This window comes from Procambarus clarkii, chromosome 56 (genome assembly GCF_040958095.1).
Source record: "Procambarus clarkii isolate CNS0578487 chromosome 56, FALCON_Pclarkii_2.0, whole genome shotgun sequence".
Lineage (NCBI taxonomy): Eukaryota > Metazoa > Arthropoda > Malacostraca > Decapoda > Cambaridae > Procambarus > Procambarus clarkii.
The window spans coordinates 14,111,850-14,119,794 of NC_091205.1; the positions used below are offsets into that span (position 1 = coordinate 14,111,850).

General features: G+C 37.8%; 1 long non-coding RNA gene across 1 annotated transcript in view; it reads right to left on the minus strand.

Moving 5' to 3' along the window:
• Positions 1–6,065: 6,065 nt before the first annotated feature.
• LOC138353009 (uncharacterized) overlaps positions 6,066–7,945 on the minus strand; it is a 110,396-nt gene continuing 108,516 nt past the window's right edge. Inside the window, exon 4 of the long non-coding RNA XR_011223004.1 lies at positions 6,066–6,576. This is a non-coding gene — a long non-coding RNA (uncharacterized lncRNA). The remainder of the gene's footprint in view (positions 6,577–7,945) is intronic.

Consider the following 7,945-nt stretch of genomic DNA (forward strand, 5'->3'; position numbering starts at 1 on the left):
TTTAAAGCCCCATACTGCCAGTATCTTTCTCCCCCTGATCAGAAAATGGCCACTGCTTGATCGCAAGCGGGGATGTTTCTGATGGGGGAGAAAGAAACATTTGCGCAGCGCGTCCCGCGGCGTTTGCGCGGGCAGTCTGGGCCCGTATAAATACGGGGGCACAGAGGGGCTCTGCCCTCACTCCGCCTGCCCCCGCCGCTGCCCTCGCAAAGCCCACCCACCTCCCCTTTGCAAGCGGCTGTCTTTGTACCCCCGTCATGCTTTGCACAGTTGTCCCCTTTTCTCCCCACTGCATGTGGGAAGGGGGGTGCAGCGCCGGTCCCCAAGTGTCCCGCTGTCCGCAGCTAATACTTTGCCCAGTCTAGGTGCTAGTAAGCCCTACTTGTAGTCACACCCCCTTCTCCTTATTCATTAGGTCTTTTACGGCCTCTTGGCCGGGTACATTACGTGTTATGTGGTCTCTCACTTATTAGTTATTCTTTGTGTTCTGCCTGTTATATCCTAGTGTTATATAATTACTACACATTTGCACTCGGCCTTAATTCTAGTACCAGTTAACCTTTAGGTTTCTGCAGAATTAGTTTCCATGTCACTATAGGCTAAGGTCTCATACTTACTACGGGTGTACCTTTTAAGTTAAATCTAGTCCTCGGACTTGGAATTGTTACTGTTAATTCTTACTTTATATATTTACTTTATATATTTTAATATAAACTTTATATATTTACTTACTTTATATATTTGAAACTTTATATATTTACATGTTCTGCAGAATTTAATCTTCAATAAATTTAAAGCCCCATACTGCCAGTATCTTTCTCCCCCTGATCAGAAAAAGCAATTACAGGAACAGATGAAAACTAAATCTGCTTTAAAATAGAAAGTAATTATAGCAAAACACAACAATATAATAATATAATAATACAATAAGAGCTTACAAAGTATTGAGTCTGCTAAAATTAGAGAATAATTATGGCAAAACACAACAATAAATGCAAGTAAACAAAAGAATTGAAACAATTAGAGGTAGAATAAAGGTCACTAGATAGCCATGGAGGATACACAAGTTTGGTGGAGAGAACAACAAATAAGTAGAGACTGTCAAGATGAATATATAAAAAAAAAAAATTGACAAATGATAATTGTAAAGTAAAATAATCTTAGAGATAATAAATTTTATTTAGCTTAGTTTTAACCTATAATTAGTATGAACTTCTTCTTGAGGTTATCTTGAGATGATTTCGGGGCTTTTTAGTGTCCCCGCGGCCCGGTCCTCGACCAGGCCTCCACCCCCAGGAAGCAGCCAGTGACAGCTGACTAACACCCAGGTACCTGTTTTACTGCTAGGTAACAGGGGCATGGGGTGAAAGAAACTCTGCCCATTGTTTCTCGCCGGCGCCTGGGATCGAACCCAGGACCACAGGATCACAAGGCCAGTGTGCTGTCCGCTCGGCCGACCGGCTCCCGGCTTAATTAAAAGAACAAAATGAGATCAATAATTGATTTCAATAAATGACATAGATCAATACAATTAAATTTAAAATTTAAATGGAATAGGGTAAGATTAGATTTTAAGAGTAAAATTTTACAATGAAACTGAGGTAGATGCTTGCATAAGTGCATGGAGACTTGATGGATTATTTAGGAAATTATATGAATGAGAGAACATTAGGTAAATGGTAAGGCAGAGACAGCACCTTAGACAAAGTTAGATTAAGTTAGGTTAGGCTCAGGCACTGAAAGAGTTATTTTAAGTACTGGCATTGGTCGGGCTCAGGTTTTCAGATATACCACAATCACTAAAGAAGGCCAGTAGTTGTAGTTCACATTTTATTTCATATCAATTTCCTGTACTTTCCTTCTTCGCAATAATCGTTCCATTCCTAGTGTAGCACTGCTTGATAAGACCAGGGTTTTGTTTGCGAATTTGACGCAGCCTGAAGAGGAGGGATCATTATCAGTTGGGACCGCTTCAACTGGAACATCAGGAACAACTTCAGCCGTAGCATGGGAGCTGGTCCAACAACCGCTGGAACGCCAGCAGCTGGACCATGTTCCACCTGAACAGCAGCAAGCTGGGACAGCAACAGCTGTACCCACAGTAGCTAGAACACCGACTGCCGGGAATGTCAGCAGCCGGAACACCAACAGCTGCAGCAGCTGGACACCAAAATTGAGCAACAACGTAGTAAGAGAGTGGCGGCTCGGACACTAGGGCAGACGGCTGGACCAGCTGCAACAGACCCAACCGAGCATCGGCCGCTAGAACACAGTGATACGTCGCAGGAAGAACGTCGGCCGGACATCAACCCCTGAACGAAGACAGCTAAGACGTCGGTGGCTGTGAAAACCTTCCGGTCTACACCGGGCAGACAAAACGTCTGGATAAATCAGCGGCCTGGGGGGCCACTGTGACTTCCGGGCTACACCGGGCAGACAACACGTCTGGATAAACCAGCGGCCTGGAAGGCCGCATATTTATATGACCAATATAAATAAGATACCTGAATAACATCGCCGGCTTAACTCATCACAGGAAGAACGTCGGCTGGACATGAACCCCCGAACGCAGACAGCGAAGACGGCAGCGGCTATGACAACCTTTCTGGCTACATTGGGCAGACAAAACGTCTGGATAAACCAGCGGCCTGGGTGGCCGCTGTGACTTCTGGGCTACACCGGGCAGACAACACATCTGGATAACCCAGCGGCCTGGAAGGCCGCGTATTTGTATTTATTTATTTATTTATTTATTTATATATATATATATATATATATATATATATATATATATATATATATATATATATATATATATATATATATATATATATATATATATATATATATATATATATATATATATATATATATATGTCGTACCTAATAGCCAGAACGCACTTCTCAGCCTACTATGCATGGCCCGATTTGCCTAATAAGCCAAGTTTTCATGAATTAATTGTTTTTCGACTACCTAACCTACCTAACCTAACCTAACCTAACTTTTTCTGCTACCGAACCTAACCTAACCTATAAAGATAGGTTAGGTTAGGTTAGGTTAGGTTAGGGAGGGTTGGTTAGGTTTGGTCATATATCTACGTTAATTTTAACTCCAATAAAAAAAATTGATCTCATATATAATGAAATGGGTAGCTTTATCATTTCATAAGAAAAAAATTAGAGAAAATATATTAATTCAGGAAAACTTGGCTTATTAGGCAAATCGGGCCTTGCATAGTAGGCTGAGAAGTGCGTTCTGGCTACTAGGTACGACATATATATATATATATATATATATATATATATATATATATATTTATATATATATATATATATATATATATATATATATATATATATATATATATATATATATATATATATATATATATATATATATATATACAAGAAGGTACATTGGGTTTGTGAGAATACATTGGATGGTACAGTATTAACATTCTTGTAAAGCCACTAGTACGCGCAGCGTTTCGGGCAGGTCCTTAATCTAGCAGATAATTTTAAGTAGGTAATTTCTATCAGAATTGATAAATGATAAAGATACATTGCAAGAGAAAAATGAGATGAGAGAGCTTAGTAAGTATATTAAAGCACATTGTTATTTTAAAGCTCTGATTGATTACATTGACAGCTTGATTAGTAATTTAAACAAGATTAATAGACACCATACAGCAGATTGACAGCACATATAAGACAGCAATGATCACAATGGTAAAGATGTTCAGATTGGGTACATAAAGGTTGGGTAAATAAATAAATAAATAAATCTTATATAAAATAAATAAATCATACAGCTCTCTAAATAAAATAAATAAATCATACAGCTCTTGATAAAAATGAGTTCCCTGTTGGGTTATTTGTGGACCTGCGTAAAGCTTTCGATACTGTCAACCACCAAAACCTTCTTCTTAAATTACATCATTATGGTGTCAGAGGACACTCCCTACAATACCTCAAATCCTACCTTACTGACAGGCTCCAATGTGTTTCTGTGAATAATACAATTTCTCCCACCCTACCCATCAACATTGGTGTTCCCCAGGGTAGCATACTTGGCCCTCTCCTCTTTCTCATCTACATTAATGACCTTCCAAATGCCTCCCAACACCTCAAACCAATCCTATTTGCTGACGACACAACCTTCATTTACTCCAGTCCTGATCCCCTTGCTCTAAATGCCACAGTAAATACTGAGCTAAATAAAGTCCATCTGTGGCTAACTGCCAACAAACTCACCCTTAACATTGACAAAACTTTCTATATTCTGTTTGGCAATAAATCCTCTAATCAAATAAATCTCAAAATAAACAATACCCAAATTTGTAACAAATTAGATGGCAAATTCCTTGGCATTCTCATTGACCACAAGCTGAATTTCCAGGGACACATTCTAAACATACCAAAAAAAGTTTCAAAAACTGTGGGCATTCTTTCTAAGATCAGATATTATGTACCACGCCCTGTCCTGGTGACTCTCTATTACTCGATCCCTTATCTATCCATATCTCAACTATGGTATTTGTGCTTGGGGCTCTACTACCCAAAATCACTTACGTCCTCTAATTACTCAACACAAACCCAGCAAACATTTTCATGTTTTTAAAACATCCTAAAAACGACATTTCATTGTTTTCAGCACGTTTATAATTACGTTTAGAAAAGGTTTTTTGAGAACTTTTATATACAACCTTAGAACGTAAATAATTAGCATTTCTAAAAACTTTTTTATAATCTTTTAATTACCTACATTAAAACGTTTAGGGTAAATTAGGGTATAATAATTTTTTAATTCATATCTGAAATAGAAAGGGAGAGAAAGAAAGAAGACATATCTGAGAAAGAAATGGACATCCTATATATGTATGTGTAAATTACAAATAAATAGGGTACAAAAAGAGAATTAAAATATTATATTTATTTAATTAAGAATGAGTAATACAACAAAATATATGTAATAGCTCGAAATATATAGACTATATCTATAACAGAATATAAAAGTAAAAATTTAAAAATCTATAAAAATCTATATATGCAATATGTGAACACAATAGATTTTGTGATCAAGCAGCCTGTGATTCATGTCATGCTGAGATCAGTCTGACGTTACAAGCAGTTATTGTTACTTAAAACTAAAACAAGTAAAATTTTCCGAGTATACATATAACACTATAGTTTTTCTATGACTAATAATAAAAATCTATTAATCAAAAGTTTAGGACTAATTAACTAAAAATAAAAATCTACAAGTGAATGTAAACACAGTCAAGTATAATATTCATGTAGAAAGAGAAAGAAAAAGAGAGAGAGAAGGAAAGAAAGAGAAAGAAAGAAAGGGAGAAAGAGAGAGAGAAAGAAAAGAAAAAACAGTCATGTATAATATTCATATTAGCACCATGCAATATAACTTAGATTAAGTAAAAATCTCAGACATTTTTAAATCAAATGAAATATGAGAGCCAGAGAGAGAGAGCGAGAGCCAGAGAGAGAGCGTGAGCCAGAGCCAGAGAGAGAGAGAGAGAGTCAGAGCCAGAGAGAGAGAGCCAGAGAGCGAGAGCCAGAGAGAGAGAGCCAGAGAGAGAGAGAGCCAGAGAGAGAGAGAGCCAGAGAGAGAGAGCCAGAGAGAGCGAGAGAGCCAGAGAAAGAGAGAGCCAGAGAGAGCGAGAGCCAGAGAGAGCGAGAGCCAGAGAGAGCGAGAGCGAGAGAGCCAGAGAAAGAGAGAAAGAGAGAGAGAGAGCCAGAGAGAGAGAGAGCCAGAGAGAGAGAGAGAGCCAGAGCCAGAGAGAGAGCCAGAGAGAAAGAGAGAGCCAGAAAGAGAGAGAGAGCCAGAGCCAGAGAGAGAGAGCCAGAGCCAGAGAGAGAGAGAGAGCCAGAGAGAGAGAGCCAGAGAGAGAGAGAAGAGCCAGAGAGAGAGAGAGAGAGCAAGAGAGCCAGAGAGAGAGTGAGAGAGAGAGCCAGAGAGAGAGCAAGAGAGCCAGAGAGAGAGAGAGCCAGAGAGAGAGAGAGCCAGAGAGCGAGAGAGAGAGAGCGAGAGAGAGAGAGAGAGAGCGAGAGCGAGAGAGCCAGAGAGAGAGAGAGAGAGCCAGAGAGAGAGCGAGAGAAAGAGAGAAAGAAAGAGAGAGAGAGAGAGACAGACAGAGACAGAAAGACACACACACAACAAAAGAGGAGACAGAACAAAATTAAGGCAAGGAGAGAGAAGACAGAACAGAAACAACAGAGAGAGGAGAGAAATGAGAAATCATTGAAGAGAAGGGGAAGAGAAACACAAGATAAGAAAAAGATACAAGAAAAATATACAAGATAAAAATGACATAATTGAATACCACAAATATAAAAAGTAAAGGAAGAGAGGAGGAAAGGAGAGATTAAAAGACAAGAAAAACAGGAGAGAAACGTAAAAGAAATAAAAAAAAGGGACATTTGTGAGGAGAGAAAATAAAGAGACCAGAGAAGACCATATATCAAGAGTGTGAGGATAAAGACTTATATATTTTCTTAGTAGACATCCTCTGGCTCTTGTTGCCCCTCTTGTATACGAATTGTACTTGCAAGTTTTCCCTGAAAAGATATTAACAAAATTAATATTTAATTATTTATTTATATAAATTATACACACAAACTTTATATATATATATATATATATATATATATATATATATATATATATATATATATATATATATATATATATATATATATATATATATATATATATATATATATATTATATAATTTCGTAAACCTCACCCTGTAAACATTCATGTTTCTACATGTTAAACAAGCTACGAGGATGAGGGAAGGGGATGTTCCCTCCATGCTGGATATTATATTTACCAGGAAAGAGAAAGATATATTTATCATTCGGTACCTCCCTCCTTTGGTACCTCCCTTTTCCTCCTTTCAGTACCTCCCTCCTTTTACCCAAGTGACATTGTCACTTGGGTAAAAGTGACCATGTCTTTTTGGGAATAAAGTACGCAATGCATTATAATCTGGAAGAAAATGAGCTTGAAGCAGTTGAAAAACCTGACTTGTGGAGAGGTCATTATGGGGAACTCAGATATTTCCTTAAGGAATTTGACAAACACTTGCTGTTAGGACATGAAGTAAATGAGATGTATGTCAAGTTTTGTGAAATATATGATAATGGCACAACAAAATTTATACTAAAGCAGAGATGCAGAACTAGGAAAAAGGGAAAAATTGCCCAAACATACAAGCAATACAAAGATGCGAGAAACAACAATAGCAGTAAGGAGAGGGGCAGAAAGACTATGACTTTCGGTCATATTCAACAACACAAATATACATACACACACACACATTATTGGAAAAAATTGGAATTGGAATATTGGAAAAAATAATTACAACTAAATGGGTAGAACACCTGGAGAGAAATGATATAATTTCAGACAGACAGTATGGTTTTCGATTTGGAAGATCCTGTGTATCGAATTTACTCAGTTTCTATGATCGAGCAACAGATATATTACAGGAAAGAGATGGTTGGGTTGACTGCATCTATCTGGACCTAAAAAAGGCATTCGACAGAGTTCCACATAGAGAGGTTGTTCTGGAAACTGGAAAATATTGGAGGGGTGACAGGTAAGCTTCTAACATGGATGAAAAATTTTCTGACTGATAGAAAAATGAGGGCAGTAATCAGAGGCAATGTATCGGACTGGAGAAATGTCACAAGTGGAGTACCACAGGGTTCAGTTCTTGCACCAGTGATGTTTATTGTCTACATAAATGATCTACCAGTTGGTATACAGAATTACATGAACATGTTTGCTGATGATGCTAAGATAATAGGAAGGATAAGAAATTTAGATGATTGTCATGCCCTTCAAGAAAACCTGGATAAAATAAGTATATGGAGCACCACTTGGCAAATGGAATTTAATGTTAATAAATGCCATGTTAT